Below are 17,787 nucleotides of genomic sequence, written 5' to 3' on the forward strand. Positions count from 1 at the left end.
TCACAGGAATGCCTCCACAACATTGTTACACTACTGTGGCTGCCCGGTCACAAGATTTATCGCTAATAGAACATGTATAGGACCATCTGGGATGCCAACTTCGACAGCCTATGAGATTGCATGATCTAGAGGCTCAGTTACAGCAAATGTGGGCTGATATTCTGCAGGATACCATTCGGAAACTGTATGCCTCTATGCCCACCCATATCACATCTTGTATCCAAGCTAGAGGCGGTATAACAGAGCACTAGACCCTCCATGCCGGCCAGTATCTCATCTTGTATACAAGCTAGAGGCGGTACCACAGGGTACTAGAACCTCAATGTCCACCCGTATCACATCTTGTATCCAAGATAGAGGCGGTACAACAGGGTACTAGACCCTCCATGACGGCCAGAATCCCATCTTGCATACAAGCTAGAGGCGGTACAACAGGGTACTAGAGCCTTGATGTCCACCCGTATCATATCTTGTATCCAAGCTAGAGGCGGTACAACAGGGTACTAGACCCTCCATGCCGGCCAGAATCCCATCTTGCATACAAGCTAGAGGCGGTACAACAGGGTACTAGAGCCTTGATGTCCACCCGTATCACATCTTGTATACAAGCTAGAGGCGGTACAACAGGGTACTAGAACCTCGATGTCCACCCGTATCACATCTTGTATCCAAGCTAGAGACAGTACAACAGGGTACTAGACCCTCCATGACGGCCAGAATCACATCTTGTATACAAGCTAGAGGCGGTACAACAGGGTACTAGAGCCTCGATGTCCACCCGTATCACATAATAATAATAATCTTTATTTGTATAGCGCCAACTTATTCCGCAGCGCTTACATCTTGTATCCAAGCTAGAGGTGGTACAACAGGGTACTAGGGCCTCCCATCAAGTGTTCAGTTTTCTGCAATAAATTATCACTTTCTTATATCAACGTTACAATCAGGCCGCCTGCACACGGGAGGAAATCCCGCGGCGGGATTTCCCATGGGATTTCCGCCACTGAAAGCCTGCATAGGATTGCATTACAATACGCACTCCTATGCAGACGGCCGCTGTTCGGCCGCGCGAAATCTCACGCGGCAAACAAACCGCGGCATGTCCTATTTTTGTGCGGGGCTCGCAGAGCCTCGCACAGAAACGTCACTCACCCGGCCGCTGGCTCCAGTCTGCACATGAAAGAGCCGGGGCCGCCGGGCGCGGGTGAGTACGCGCTCGTCTCTGCAGGTGCTCGGGTCGGGTCCCGCGGCGAGAATTCTTGCCACCAGATCCGACCCGCTCGTCTGCAGGCGGCCTCACACATAGAAAGTTTCATTTGATTCCAACAACTCCTTCTAGGTGCTTGATTTTTTTGACAATGAGTGTATTTAGATTCTAGCTAATTTTCATTAGGGCTGAGCTAGGTCTAGTTGGATACAGCCAGAGCCTCCTAGTACCTGCATTACAGCTATTATGTTATGTCATGAGACCGCCAACGGGGACGACAGCACTGCAACGATCGCTGTGTACAGATGTAACGCTTGTTAAATAAATAGCTGTGATGCACTGCACCATTATTGTAGTGCACCTACAACATCTGCTTAGTGTTCTTTTCATTCACTTTATATCAGAACGACTGTGCTACATAAATAGCATAGAGTGCCGTGGTGCACTATATTAATAGCGTACTGAATCGGCTGTTGGCTTCATGACTGCTACATCTGGGAACAGAAAAGACAGTAACTGTGAAAACCACTTCTGTATACAGCAGTATCTATCTCACAGCTGAGAACAGCCTCTATATGCAAATAAGACTGGTTTAGTCTGCTCACAGAGATCTGGAAAATGATGATAAATTGTAAGAAAAGGATTATATACAATGATTGAGTTTCATTTGCTGAATCCTCACTTGCAATAGTAATTATAAAACTAACAAAAACAATATATAATATAATCATTAAGCTTAATTTACATAAAACCCCTTCAAATAGTGAACATCTTAAAGGGATTATTCCAAAATCTAAAATTGTCCTCTATCCACCGGGGATTTGGGGTCCTGTGCCTCTCTTTTGTAATTGCACGGATGCTTCCCCCACCCACAGTGACGTCAGAGTGAATGGAGTGCTAGCCATTCATGTATGGCAGCCGCACCATTCATTTAACTGGCCACAACAGTAGCCTTCTCTAGCCACTGATTGTCTACAGCAATCACATGTTGTTGTCAGCAGCAAGCGGGAAAAGAATGGTAATGAGGCAATTTTAAGTAATAGGAAAACACTTTTTCTGCAGGTAGAAGACATTACAGTTTTGAACAAACAGAGCTTGTTCTATCAGTTGTAGCTCCAGTTCTATCAAGGCTACCAACATGCCAAGATTATTGGCTTTAAAAGGACACCAAAGGCATGTTGGTAGCACTTACCTAACTAGACCAACAGTCATTTGAAGTGGGGTCGGGAATTCTGAATTAATAGCTGTCCTTTTACAGTCAGTGTGTACAGAGAAAAAAAAGAGGTAGAGGAAGGAGAGATAAGCCTACAGCAGAGAAAAACTGTGAGTCTCCTGTATATCTCTCTGTACCAGGTGAGGAGTTACATTAATTTCTGTTCATGTTATCAGACCCCAAGCAATCAGAGAACATATTTGCTCTCTGATTGTCACATATGGGTATCTTTCTTACCAGAAAAGGAGTGAAATGTTTAGGACTTGCTTATCTAGTTACTGCTCTACACCATTTAATCATGCAGGTGCTGCAGTCATTGCTAACCGTGAAATCTAAACATTTTTACTGAAATTTAAAAAAATATATATTTTTCACCTTCCAAATGGCTACCTAGTTTGGATACCTACTTGGTATCTCCACATTCATAACAACCCGTATTAATATAGTAACATAGTATGTTAGATTGAAAAAAGACATATGCCCATCCAGTTCCACCTATTACGCTCCCAGTGTTGATCCAGAGGAAGGCAAAAAAAACAATCAGGTAGTACCTAATTTTCCCCATTTAGGGGGGGGGAGGAATTAGCTCCTGACGCCAAGTATAGAAACATAATGAAAACCAGGAAAGAAAGAGTGGATGTGAAGCAATTTTAAGTCGTGGGAAAACCTCCTTAACGTTATATCAAGTGCTTTTTTTTATCATTTCTTTATAGATGCAATGGCTATATTTTTTAACTGATCTGAACATAGTATATTTTCTCAATTGTAATTTTTATTGTGCCAATTGTGTTATTTTGTATTTAGCATCCTAGAACATGGCTAAGAGTTAGGGAAACGTGTATCACACAGGTATTAGATCACCTAATATTCATTAAATGGAAACCACTACCACTCAATAATTAATTTCATTTTTCATAGACAATGATAAAATTGGTAGAAAGGTAGAAATCCACAAAACCATTCAATATCTATGAAGAGCTTTTTCTGATATATGAAGTAGTTCAGAATAAGGCTGCCTGCACATGGGTGGATTTTTTCTGCAGAATGTGCATCGGGTGCCAATAACCACGGATTCACAGCAAATACTATCCATAACATGCTATGGGAAATCGATTCTTCCTGCACACGAGTAGAAATTAATTGCAGTTTCCGCTCGTGGAGGAAAAATCACAGCATGCTCCATTTTTGTGTGGATTCCACTTGGACAGCTTCCATTGAAGTCAATGGAAGCCATCCAACCTGCAGCCCATCCGCAATAAACATTGCAGACAGGTTGCGGATTCCGTGTCAATGCCTAGCGACGGGCAGGAAAAAAAATTGAAAAAAAATCTGTAGTGCGCATTTCCAATGGCGAGCCACTAGGTCCATATGCAGTACAGATAAAGAGGAGAAAAGACAGGTATGCATGGATGCTGCTGCTGTCAGGGTCGGATGCCGCTGCAGGCTCCCGCATGTGGAATTTCTCTGCTGTGTGCCGGCCCGGCCAAACTTGCATACACTTACACTTATCTGATAAACGATAACAATTTATAACATTGTTATATGATTGATTACAATCTGAGTAAAGCTATGCATAACATGTTGGTGCTACAGTATGGTCCTTTAGAATTCATAATACTTTTCTATGCCGATTTGACAATTCCTAATGTTTGATAATCCAATAACAAAGTTCAGTGATGCCAGAATAAAGGAGTTACATACAATGATGCCAACTCAAAGGACTTTTGCATGACACAGATGACTTTGACTTGTGATGCAAGACAGTATTGTAATAAAGTGTCCAGTCAGCCATCAAAGCGCGTGACTTTTATTTATTTTCTCCAAAAGCTGGACAGCGCTGAGTGGTTCAACTTGGAAATAAAAAAATGAATAAACTCAGTAGAACGATTTACGACTGAATCTGAGGCATGGCGGGTGCTCTTCCTGCTACAGTGCGTAGGAAGTGTTTTTATACTTCAATATTTCATAGAATAACAAGCACTTCAGCAGTAAGTGGACAACAAACCAATAATACTTCTTTTATGCATAGTTTTTTTTCTAGCTTGTAAAAAAAGCCATGAAATTCAAGAGTTTTTTTCAAATTTTTTGGTGGCATTTTTTGGTCGAACTCGGATTTTTTCTGTTGTATTTGAATTTTTTTTATACAGATGCCTATGGGAAAAGACCAGGAAAAAAACTCACAGATAGAATATGCTGATTTTTTTTTTGAAAATTGCCGTTGACCCAAAAAACACCAAAATGTCACAAAAATTATTTTCTTAGATGATAATTTATTGATAGTGTGCAATTTCCATTCCCTAAGGTACCATGGGAATGACAAGTATGTAAGTATGTTTCAAACCAGAGTGGGTCACTAAGTCGCTATACTGTGTTTGAAATTTTTTTGTGGATTGAAAAATATCCAGCTTCTCCAGAAAAGTGAGTGGGCGTTTTTATGAAAGTCTCAACTTAGTTAGGGGTATGTAGTTTTATATCTTTAAGCACGTTATAAACTGTCAAAGATTTAAAATCATTCCAAATGAGACTTGAAGATCACCTTCTCCAGAGAAGACACCATCAAAATACTTACCAAATCCCATGGATTTAGTAGATGTGTTGGAGTCCAGGAAAATTCCTATAAACGTCTTACGAGATGGTATAAGACGCCTACTGGCCTAGCTAAATAAAACCTATGACCTCAGACTGCTGTTGGCATTGTGGTCTTAATAGCAGCTCTCTGCTACACATCTGATGGGAATGCCCTATGATTACAGCTTATTAGTCACAAACAGTAGAACATATTAACAAAATATGCTCAAATAACATCAAATTATCCCCAGTAAATATCCTCCTGTGGAAACCTTCCACCTATTTGTACCCCTCTAACAAAAACCTACCAACTGTCCTAATTTCTGCTACTAAGCTCCTAATCTTGCTTATGTGGCGCAGATCTGAGGCACCATCTTTGTCCCAATGAGCAGAGAGGGTTTCACAATCGTGCCACTTTGAAGAAATTGTAAACTGGGAGAATGGTACAAGACAAATTTTTAAGCATTTGGAAACCTTGGTACAAATAAATCCCTTCAAACAATTTCAGCTTGGATCCATGAACTTCACTCCATGAGCTCTACTACCTCATAAATTCCCCACATGCTCTACTCCCCCAATGCTTTCAAAATTAAGTCCTCAGGTGAAACCTCAAACATGTTTGGAGAATTCAGATAATTTTCTCATTTACCATATAACAGCGACAGAATCTTTTGGACACGATTGCATTAATCAGTTACCTTATTACCTTATTTGTTTTCTGTTATAGTTTTCAGTTTTGTTTGTCTTAAATCTAAAATATTATTATTGCAGAAAAGTAATGACCTTTTGTACACTTAAATAATACAAATCCAATTGCAACTTTATGTTACCAAGTAATTAAATTTATAATTTCTGTTAGGGACCTGCGTGTTCCTGCGTCTTCCAGAACTTTCAACCTGAATTAACATTAATGTAACCAGCCCTTTAATTCTGTGATATACTCAATAAAATAAGATTGTTTAAAAAATATATATACTTTGGCAACTTAGAGGGCATTGAGTTCCTGGAACGTCATCTGTTCTCCACCTAGATGGGTGGTCACACCTCAATAACCCACATCCAAGCCAGAATTTGTGGTAAAACTAAAGAAGACCATTTATTTTGGTAGCATAGCAGACAGGAAAAGTAACAATCTTTACACTGTTGTTATAGCCACAGTACACAAATTTAAGATAAATATCTCAGCCCAGATAAATATCTCTGCACAGCATGCGAAGAGGGATGGGTGGGGGTGGGGAGAGTGAGAGAGATCTCTCTCTCTCTTCCCCCAGCTGACCCCTGCTAGCCACCCGCTGGTCCCTGCCGCCCTCCCGCATGCTGCTTGGGCGAGTATACAGTTACTCGATAAGACTGCTACTCGATCGAGTAGCAGCCTTAAACGAGCATGCTCGCTCATCTCTAGTCCTAACTGGTTGCTAGGTTACCTGCATCCCTTGTGTAAACTGACTCAGATGAAATCCTAGGGCTGGTTATTATATTATTGGTACCCATAACTAAACAGTGCTATGTAGTGCCTATTTCCAGGCCACTACAGCTGTAGAGTTGGGTGGGGTGGGGGTGCAGCTGAACTGAATTCACTCTTGGTATGCCAGCAAAGCACCTTCCTCCTGCAGGGAAAGAAGAAAGAAACATTTAGTTATGGCTTCCTGAGGTTTTTGTGAGTGAAACCCCACCCAACCGCTGCAGCCAATAGCCACACGATCTTGCCAATAATGTCTGCAAGATTATGCAACTATTGGCCGCTACAGCTGGGCTCAGTTTCAGCCAAAATCATTTTTTTGTTGTGTGCAAATGCCGCCTGAGGGGTTTTATGGATTACTATTGAAGTTAATTAATTGGTTAACTAAAGTTGTTCCTCTTTTGTCCTAGAAAGAAAAGAATGCTTGCTAACCCTTTTGTATGCTGCCAAGGGATGATATGGAGCAATGCCTTTGTGTCATTGTTCTTGTATTGACCCTAACATGATACTAATAAATGCTATAGCTCACCTTGTAAAAAAACAAACTGTCACACAGCCCAATTGACAGATATTTTAAATAATTATGGGTCTCAAAATTAAGGCAATGGAAAGCAATTTTTGTTTTAAATTTTTATATTATTTTATAAAAGCAGTAGAGTATATAAAAAAACAATATAAATGTATCACCTTATTTGTATTTAACAGCAGAATAAAGTGAACATGTCATTTTTGCTGCACTAAACATGTTGTAAAAGCTTTAGCCTCAGGGCTCTTTAACACGGGTGCTGCAAAAGGCTGCTAAATAGCACAGGATATTTTCTAACTATATCGCAGGCCTAGTGCCCCAAATGCATAGCACATAGTCCAACCAATATCCTACCCAACCAGGGTGTCAATCTAGGGGGTGTGCTTCCCTGTCAGACTATTCAGCCACAGCAACCTGGTCTCTACTGGACCTCTCTCAGAGACTACAACTCTCTGGCTTTCAGCAACCCCAACGGTCCAAGTGCTCAGTGTTTCTGGAGGTTTTATGTCCACCAGACAAAACTATATAGTTATGCCTACTGATTAGCACACAGAATGCCTGCATTACAGCCCTCTGCAGGCCAGTCTGTGTACTGCCTTGCCACAATAGCTTTTCATGCATTTATAGATTTTGACCTCTTTCTTACATATTTAGGTCAGTATATTGTACCAATATTTGCAAGTCATAACCAGGGACAGGAAATAAACAGAGGATAAGTATTATGGAATGATTTACATCTCTTCTGTGTTTTGGACCTACGGTAATCCTGATTTTGGCTTCTAAATACTGATGTAAAGTACTCATCAAAATACAAAAGTGTGAAAGTGGCCTTTAGACCAGTTTCAGACAAGCATATTGTAACACGTCCGTAATACAGATCCGTGTCATCAGTATTTCATCAGTGTTGGATCTGTTTTTACCTTTCTATATTTCATTTCCTACTGGACAAATACTGATCCGTATACCAATAGAAAATAATAAAAAGCAGAGAGAAAAATAGAAAGCTGTAGCAGCTTGTTTGAAGGTTGGATCAGGCTGACGTCAGTAGGGAGACCAGAATCAACTCCAGAGGACGAGTAGGGAGAAAAGAGTATCAGCTGTTTGGTTATTTTACACCATGAGGGACCCCCTTAGGCTGCCCTGTCATAACTTGTAAAATCCGTTTAAGTGGGGTGAAATGAAAAAAAACCCCACCCTTCTCTGTGAGACATCATTCACATGAGCGTATAACAGCCCCATTTTCACAGCTGGCTGATATACGCTCCCTATCTGAGGCATTGGTTTCCACCTCCCATTGCAGACAGCCGGCAAGGGGCAGATAGTGGGAGGGAAGGAGGTGGGAGTTTGGCAGAACTAAATTCTCTACCCCCACCCGACGGTATCCCGACTGAGCCGTCTGAACAGGCGCATAAACGGGAGATGCAGCTGTGACTTGGTCACAAATGCTTCTCGTTCATGCGAGTTTCAGTCGAGCTGTGGCCGTGACACAGACGGACGAAAATTGCAGCACCCGTGTTAAAGAGCCCTGAGGCTAAAGTTTTTACAACATGTTTAGTGCAGCAAAAATGACATGTTCACTTTATTCTGCTGGTAAATACAAATAAGGTGATACATTTATATTGTTTTTTTTATATACTGTACTGCTTTTATAAAATAATATAAAAATGTAAAACAAAAATTGCTTTCCATTGCCTTAATTTTGAGACCCATAATTATTTAAAATATCTGTCAATTGGGCTGTGTGACAGTTTGTTTTTTTACAAGGTGAGCTATAGCATTTATTAGTATCATGTTAGGGTCAATACAAGAACAATGACACAAAGGCATTGCTCCATATCATCCCTTGGCAGCATACAAAAGGGTTAGCAAGCATTCTTTTCTTTCTAGGACAAAAGAGGAACAACTTTAGTTAACCAATTAATTAACTTCAATAGTAATCCATAAAACCCCTCAGGCGGCATTTGCACACAACAAAAAAATGATTTTGGCTGAAACTGAGCCCAGCTGTAGCGGCCAATAGTTGCATAATCTTGCAGACATTATTGGCAAGATCGTGTGGCTATTGGCTGCAGCGGTTGGGTGGGGTTTCACTCACAAAAACCTCAGGAAGCCATAACTAAATGTTTCTTTCTTCTTTCCCTGCAGGAGGAAGGTGCTTTGCTGGCATACCAAGAGTGAATTCAGTTCAGCTGCACCCCCACCCCACCCAACTCTACAGCTGTAGTGGCCTGGAAATAGGCACTACATAGCACTGTTTAGTTATGGGTACCAATAATATAATAACCAGCCCTAGGATTTCATCTGAGTCAGTTTACACAAGGGATGCAGGTAACCTAGCAACCAGTTAGGACTAGAGATGAGCGAGCATGCTCGTTTAAGGCTGCTACTCGATCGAGTAGCAGTCTTATCGAGTAACTGTATACTCGCCCAAGCAGCATGCGGGAGGGCGGCAGGGACCAGCGGGTGGCTAGCAGGGGTCAGCTGGGGGAAGAGAGAGAGAGATCTCTCTCACTCTCCCCACCCCCACCCATCCCTCTTCGCATGCTGTGCTACTTGATCGAGTAGCAGCCTTAAACGAGCGTGCTTGCTCATCTCTAGTTAGGAAATTTTTTTATCCAGCTGCACAAGATAGAAAAAATGCATAGAGACTCAGATGAGGCAGTAGCAACCAGATAGGCTGTGACTGGCTGCAGACAAACTAGTCAGGTGACAGAGACGATAACTAGCCGGACAACGGTTGCAGGAGTCGGTGGGTGAGACGTACCAGGCAAAGCAAGTGCCAGAGAGTAGAGGCAGAATAAGTTTAAGCAATAAGTAAAGAGTAGGGAGAAAAGAGAGGTGACAGGCAGAGGAGCACCAAGAAGAGGAGCGCCAAAAAAAAGAAGCACCTGACAGGAGAAAAGAAAGTGGCAGGCAGGAGAGAGAAGTGAAAAGAGACAGAGATCAGCCATGACAGAGAGGGAAAAGAGAAATGAGAGAAATCTGAGAAACCGTGAGTAATTGAGAAAGAGAGACAGCTTTGACGGTGAATAAAAAAAATAAAATAAAAGAGAAGTAAATATGAAGAGAGGGAGATAAAGACATAAAGAGATATAGATACAAAGAAGGATAGAGAGAAGAAATCCAGAGTAAGCTCCCAGAGCGAGAAAGAGAGAAACAAGAGAGAAATCTGAGAAACCGTGAGTAACTGGGAAGGAGAGACACTTTGACAGTGAATTAAAAAAAATAATTAAAAAATATACAGTTAGGGCCAGAAATATTTGGACAGTGACACAAGTTTTGTTATTTTAGCTGTTTACAAAAACATGTTCAGAAATACAATTATATATATAATATGGGCTGAAAGTGCACACTCCCAGCTGCAATATGAGAGTTTCCACATCCAAATCGGAGAAAGGGTTTAGGAATCATAGCTCTGTAATACATAGCCTCCTCTTTTTCAAGGGACCAAAAGTAATTGGACAATGGACTCTAAGGGCTGCAATTAACTCAGAAGGTGTCTCCCTCGTTAACCTGTAATCAATTAAGTAGTTAAAAGGTCTGGGGTTGATTCCAGGTGTGTGGTTTTGGATTTGGAAGCTGTTGCTGTGACCAGACAACATGCGGTCAAAGGAACTCTCAATTGAGGTGAAGCAGAACATCCTGAGGCTGAAAAAAAAGAAAAAATCAATCAGAGAGATAGCAGACATGCTTGGAGTAGCAAAATCAACAGTCGGGTACATTCTGAGAAAAAAGGAATTCACTGGTGAGCTTGGGAACTCAAAAAGTCCTGGCCGTCCACGGAAGACAACGTTGGTGGATGATCGCCGCATATTTTCTTTGGTGAAGAAGAACCCGTTCACAACATCAACTGAAGTCCAGAACACTCTCAGGGAAGTAGGTGTATCTGTCTCTAAGTCAACAGTAAAGAGAAGACTCCATGAAAGTAAATACAAAGGGTTCACATCTAGATGCAAACCATTCATCAATTCCAAAAATAGACAGGCAAGAGTTAAATTTGCCGAAAAACACCTCAAGAAGCCAGCCCAGTTCTGGAAAAGTATTCTATGGACAGATGAGACAAAGATCAACCTGTACCAGAATGATGGGAAGAAAAAAGTTTGGAAAAGAAAGGGAACGGCACATGATCCAAGGCACACTACATCCTCTGTAAAACATGGTGGAGGCAACGTGATGGCATGGGCATGCATGGCTTTCAATGGCACTGGGTCACTTGTGTTTATTGATGACATAACAGCAGACAAGAGTAGCCGGATGAATTCTGAAGTGTACCGGGATATACTTTCAGCCCAGATTCAGCCAAATGCTGCAAAGTTGATCGGACGGCGCTTCACAGTACAGATGGACAATGACCCCAAGCATACAGCCAAAGCTACCCAGGAGTTCATGAGTGCAAAAAAGTGGAACATTCTGCAATGGCCAAGTCAATCACCAGATCTTAACCCAATTGAGCATGCATTTCACTTGCTCAAATCCAGACTTCAGACGGAAAGACCCACAAACAAGCAAGGCCTGAAGGCTGCGGCTGTAAAGGCCTGGCAAAGCATTAAGAAGGAGGAAACCCAGCGTTTGGTGATGTCCATGGGTTCCAGACTTAAGGCAGTGATTGCCTCCAAAGGATTCGCAACAAAATATTGAAAAAAAAATATTTTGTTTGGGTTATGTTTATTTGTCCAATTACTTTTGAGCTCCTAAAATGTGGAGTGTTTGTAAAGAAATGTGTACAATTCCTACATTTTCTATCAGATATTTTTGTTCAACCCTTTAAATTAAACGTTACAATCTGCACTTGAATTCTGTTGTAGAGGCTTCATTTCAAATCCAATGCGGTGGCATGCAGAGACCAACTCGCGAAAATTGTGTTACTGTCCAAATATTTCTGGCCCTAACTGTAAGTATAAAGAGAGGGAGATAAAGAAATAAAGAGATATAAATACAAAGAAGGATAGAGAGTAGAAATCCAGAGTAAGCTCCCAGTGTATAAATGAGTTAGACACAAGTCTCTACACTGTTGCAATTTGTGTATTAGTTATTATGCACTGAATGTGATGAAGAAAACTACCTCAACTCACTGCCTTATTTAATAATATCATGGTTACAACAATTTAAGCAAAATATGTGGCTCTGTGTATTATTCCACACCTCACCACTCACAACTACAAATTGTGCCCAAGAGCACTGGCGTCTGAACAAAACAAATCACAATTAATTGCCAGCCACAAATAATAATAAAATTAGTGCTCACCATAGTGCTTTCTGGTGTCACGACAGAGCTCTCTGATTAACTTCATTTATGGTGAAGCAGGAGTGTCCCTGTGGCCCACCAGCAGGTTATTTGCCCACAGGATGCTCGGGAGTTGTGGTTCCCAATGCAGTTGACATTGTTCTCTCTTCCTAGCTGGAATGTCTGATCCCAGCCATCTGTTGCAAACTTAGTAGCTCTATAACTGAGGCCTCATATCCACGGGCGGATCCGATCCGCAAATCAAGCCACCTATAGGGATACATGGGCCGTCCTCAAATGCATTAAAGCATGCGGATTTGATTTGTGGATCTTTTGGTTCGGAAAATTTCACTGCGGATGCCACACGGCCAGCTTCCATTGAAGCCCGCACACATCTGCCGTGTAGAGGAAAGAAGATTTGGTCAGGACACAGAAGACCAGATTCGCACAGGTAAAATAGTGTCCTCAACTGCAGGCAGGGTGGGATTCCGTGACAGGCTCCCACATGCAGAATCCGACCTGCCCATGGACATGAGGCCTAAGTATTCTCTTGGCCATATGGATGCCGCTAATATGCATTTCCAGCAGCCATGAGCGCAAGCAGACAATTGAATCAGCTCAGAGCGCATGCTCTGGATTATCAGGATCTCATGACCCTAGGTAAACTTGAATTAGTATTTAGCCTCTTGTATATTGCACTCAGAGAGGTAGCAGAGTGTCTTAGCAAAGAGGGAGCCTACCACCTCCTATAAGAACTGTAAACCAAGTTATGGTGCTTATAGGAAAGCTACAAGTATTCTGGGGGAGGGTATAATTTTTATACATGGGTCAAGACGCATGTCGTCTCTCCTTAAGGAGAGCACCCAAAAAGTGGTGTGGATAAATTGGCTTTCTGGCTTCATTTCCTATTCCCAATCATTGTTATAAAGGCCTGTATAAAGGGTCTGGCATTGATTTGAAGGAATGCTGCCATCCAATAGGTGGCACTGCAGAGGTATTGTTCCATCTTCCTTATTTGCATAATTTTTTTACTTACCAGACTCCCCATTGCTGCACAAATGGAAGTCAGCATTCAGTTTACCATTGTGACTCTTTTCATTCAGCCAATGCACTCCTATAGAGAACAGACTAGTGCAAAAGCACAGACTGAATGTAAAGACTCATACTGATAGACAGAGTAACAACTGACTGAGATGACAGTGCAGGAACAGGGAGGCCGTATGTATGAAAATTATACCCCCTGGACCTATCCTATAAGTACCATAACTTAGTTTATGGTGTTTATAGGAGGTGACAGATTACCTTTAAAATTTCCAGCCAGAGAGAATCTGGCAAATGGAAGACAAAATAAAGACAAAGACTGTCTTCAGTATTCCCAATGCTTTCGTGAATGTGCCTGCTCTGGTGTTTGGGAGCCTTCTTCCCCCTTTCCTGCTGAACATTCTGTAGCTAGTCCCCTTCAGGCTACTTATTCTACACTTTGCTTTCAGACCAGGCCCCTCTCACACCACTGGTTGGTAACCCAGATGTTCCAGCATTCTTTAGTGGTTCCTCACTAATGGGCAGGATAGCAGACACTGTCCCTAGGGCTCGTGACCTGCTCACGGGTTCGAGGCTTAAGTCCCTTCAGGAGATCTTGGAGGAAGGGGGGCCCCTGATGGGAGCATGGTACCAATACTTGCAATTTTGTCATTATGTTAGGTCCCTCAGGGATTCCCAGCACCTCGGGTGACCCGTGACTCCTTTCGAGAAATTGTGTCTATCGACCCCCGATAATCCACTTAAAGTTTCTGCCCTATATCAACAGTTCCTTGAAGACAATACATGAGACAAGAGTGGTACTTTAGAATGGAGATGGGAAAGAGAGCTAGGTGGTATGCCACGGGAGGAGTTGTGGAGAAAAACCTACATCCTGACTCACAAAATGAACGTGTCCAGTAGGATGCAGGAACTTAAAGGGGTTGTCCCGCGCCGAAACGGGTATTTTTTTTATTCAATAGGCCCCCCGTTCGGCGCGAGACAAACCCAAGGGATGGGTTAAAAAAAAAAAGGTTTAGTACTTACCCGAATCCCCGCGCTGCGGCGACTTCTTACTTACCTTACCAAGATGGCCGCCGGGATCTTCACCCACGATGCACCGCGGGTCTTCTCCCATGGTGCACCGTGGGCTCTGTGCGGTCCATTGCCGATTCCAGCCTCCTGATTGGCTGGAATCGGCACACGTGACGGGGCGGAGCTACGAGGACCAGCTCTACGGCAAGAGCGGCCCCATTCACCAGGGAGAAGACCGGACTGGACTGCGCAAGCGCGTCTAATCGGGCGATTAGATGCTGAAATTAGATGGCACCATGGCGACGGGGACGCTAGTAACGGAGCAGGTAAGTGAATAACTTCTGTATGGCTCATAATTAATGCACGATGTATATTACAAAGTGCATTAATATGGCCATACAGAAGTGTATAACCCCACTTGCTATCTCGGGACAACCCCTTTAATTATAAGAGTTTAACTCAATGGTATAGGACCCCAGCAGAGTTGGCCAGAATTTACCCCCAGTATCTGGATGTCTGCTGGAGGTGTCTTCAAGACAGGGCTACCTTAATACACCTGTGGTGGTCATGTCCTCTATTACACCCCCTCTGGCAGGAGGTTGGTGCCCTCTACGCCTCGGTTTGTAGGTCCCAGGTTAGTTTGATTGCCGAGATGGCCTTGTTGTCAATGATTCCAAGATCATTAGCAAAAAGCCAAGAAATCCCTATTGCAATTTTTCCTACTTGCTATGCAACAAATTATCCAGAGGAGTTGGAAATCCACCACTGCCCCTTCAAAGCTGATGTGGCTAGAGTCCTTAGACAATTTGAAATACATGGAGGAGTTGTGTGCAAGGGATGAACTGCGGCATACGAAATGTTATGCTACCTAGGCAGCCTGGACTCAATTCTGCACCTCCCCAGAATTGAATACTTGGCTCTCCAGCTGCACCACCCGATCCTAACTGGCTTGCTTAGCCTAATCCGCCAAAGCTGATGAAACATCAAGTATGTGGAAAAGCCTTGCCAGTGCCAGATATCCTTCCCAGGTTACCTTAGTTTCTTCCCCCCCCCCCTTCCCTTTTTTGTTTTTTCCCCTTCCTTATTTTCCCCTCTCATTTTTTATTTCTTCATCTTTTCCTCTCCAGTTGTTAGTTTGTATATGTCACAGCTAGAGAATATATGTTATAAATACCGACAAAAGCTCTGCATATTTGAAGAATGTTACTTAAAATCATGACAGAAGCAGCGTATATTGTTTTTATTGTTTATTACAATTGTACAATCATTATGTACACACTGTTTTGAATGGAGTAGATTAAATAAAAATCCTTTAAAATTAAAACTGCTCTGTAATTGGTAGCTAGCTGTAAGCCAATAGCCCCAGCCTTAGGCTGGGTTCACACAGGGCGGATTTGCCACGGAAATTCCGTGCGGAAGTTCAACGCGGCAAATCCGCATGCGGCCACTAATCCCGGGATTAGCCAGCCAAGTGGACGAGATTTCTCAGAAATCTCGTCCACACAGGACAGCGAATCCGCTGCGGCTAATCCGGCAGAAACCGCCGCTGCGGCGCGGCTTTGCCGACCGCAGCAGCGGATTTGCCGAACGCAGCATGTCTATTTTTTTTTCCGCTGCGGCCGCGCTCTCCTCTATGGGAGCGCCGGCTGCAGCGGAAGAGCCGCTTCAAAGCTGCGGCGGTCCTCCTGGCGGAAATGTCACGGTTTTTCGCTGCGGCCAAATCGCGAAATTTCCGTCAGGAATCTGCCATGTGTGAACCCAGCCTTAGATTTTTATTATATAGTAGATATATGTATTATTAAGTAACACTGCAGACTGCGCTATTAAAAAAAATTTTAACAAATGGAAGCCTTTCTGTCTGCTTTACATTTTTTTGATACCCTATTGAAATCAATTGGGAAAAAAGCGGATCAGTTTTTTCAGTTTTATTTCAGTTCCTCTCCTCGAAAACTGGAGCAGAGAGACAGAAACCCTGAGCTGAGCTCTAACACAGGTGCGAAACCAGCCTAATGCACTTGTAGTGAATAATTTTTGTTGTTTTATTTAATTTTCTACTATTAGAAACATTTGCATACATTTTAAAATGTCATGTTTCTATTAGATTCCATTTAATTTAAATTATATAAAATATGAAAGATTGCATGGACAGTCAAGCACATAAATGTCATTAGGCGTTATAGCTTGGCTGGGGGATTTGAGTTCTCTATGGTGCAATATTGACTAATGGAATGATGAATTAAAGTGTTTCTTATCAGCAGTTATGAACAGCTATTAAAAGTCTGAATGTATTACCTCAATGGGATACTGACCTATTGTTAATGTACTATACTGAACATGCCATAACCAGAAGTTTATTGCCAACATGATTTCACAGGGGATTTGTACTGACTATGCTATTATTTTACATAGTTTATAACGTAATGGTATACAGTCTTATAATGGTTTGCATCTTGAATAGCCCAAGAATGCTGGGTTTAGGCTTTTTGCACACAGATGATTTTTCATACAATTTTTGGAGCAATTTTTTTGGTCCAAAAGTTCAACGGAGATAGCACCCATTCAAATGCATGGGTGTACGTACACTGGCTTTTCTTTACTTGGAAGAATAGTCCAAGTAAAGAACAAATACCAGCAGGTCCTATTCGTGTCTGATTTTTGTAAGAAACTAGCACCTGTACATGTGCGGAGTCTCGCACATCAGACAGCACATGGACAGGATGTTTGTACGTTGTCCAAAGTGAGTTGTGCCTAGAATCTCGGGCGCAACTTCTAATCATCCATGTGCAAGTGCAGCGGCCTGAGCGGGAGGCCCACAGGAAAACTACGATGGGTGGCTCTGTGATCTCTTCCCTCAGTGGCCTCAGCATGGTCTAACTCGGGTGCGCATGCAGTGAAAAAATGAATGGAGCATCCAGAATTATGATGCCCTGACTTCTTGCACAGCTGTCATGTGACGCCAGCACCTCTTCTAGGCCGCTGTTCACATGTCGCAAAAATAAAGAGTCCACAGTCCAACAGTAACGTTTTAAGGAAACAACCGGAGGTGCACGGCTGTACTTTGCTCACACTTTTCCAGCTTTGATGTTCTCAACAATAACTTGCGGTAACAGCTCTGTAGAAATAACACTTTTTCTTGCTATGATTTTTTGTTTTTTTCCCACTCTCTCAGATTCATATGCTTACTAGCAGACACTCTTTCCCTCTGAACTCCAGATGTCCTCAGTCCCAGTTATCTGCAAGGCCGTCTGCGGAGTTACACTTCTGACACGGTGAAGACATTTGTGCAAGTCTCTCTCTTTTTAAGCTCCACTTACATGGGACGAATGTCGGGCAAATGATGCCTGACACTCGTCCCTGTGTGTACTCGCTCCCATACTGTAACAGAGGAGCAAGTATCACTGGCTCTCTGACAAAGTGGCTAGCAGGGGAGCAGGATGGCAGGAGGAGATTTCACTCCTCACTCTCCCTTGCCCCTCTGCATTCACTTAACACAGCGGCCGTTCAGTACTGAACGGCTGCTGTTTACACTGAACGATGA

Source organism: Eleutherodactylus coqui, chromosome 7, assembly GCF_035609145.1.
Source record: "Eleutherodactylus coqui strain aEleCoq1 chromosome 7, aEleCoq1.hap1, whole genome shotgun sequence".
Taxonomy (NCBI): domain Eukaryota; kingdom Metazoa; phylum Chordata; class Amphibia; order Anura; family Eleutherodactylidae; genus Eleutherodactylus; species Eleutherodactylus coqui.